This window comes from Galeopterus variegatus, unplaced genomic scaffold (genome assembly GCF_000696425.1).
Source record: "Galeopterus variegatus unplaced genomic scaffold, G_variegatus-3.0.2 Scaffold711, whole genome shotgun sequence".
NCBI lineage: Eukaryota > Metazoa > Chordata > Mammalia > Dermoptera > Cynocephalidae > Galeopterus > Galeopterus variegatus.
This window is the reverse complement of record NW_007726822.1, coordinates 212,618-212,849: the sequence shown is the minus strand read 5'-3', so window position 1 is coordinate 212,849 and position 232 is coordinate 212,618.

Sequence of the window (232 nt, the reverse complement as noted above, 5' to 3'; positions counted from 1 at the left end):
GGCCTGTATGTGGGATCCAAACCCTCGGGCGGGAGCGCTGCCGCGCTTCCTAAGCGGCGCACTTATCCAGTGCGCCACCGGGCCGGCCCAGCATTGAAGGACTTTAAACAGCCTTAGTAAATTCTCTATCTAGCGCTTTAGAAAATTTCTGTTTCCTGGGCCGGCCCGTGGCTCACTCGGGAGAGTGCGGTGCTGGTAGCACCAAGGCCCCGGGTTCGGATCCCACATAGGG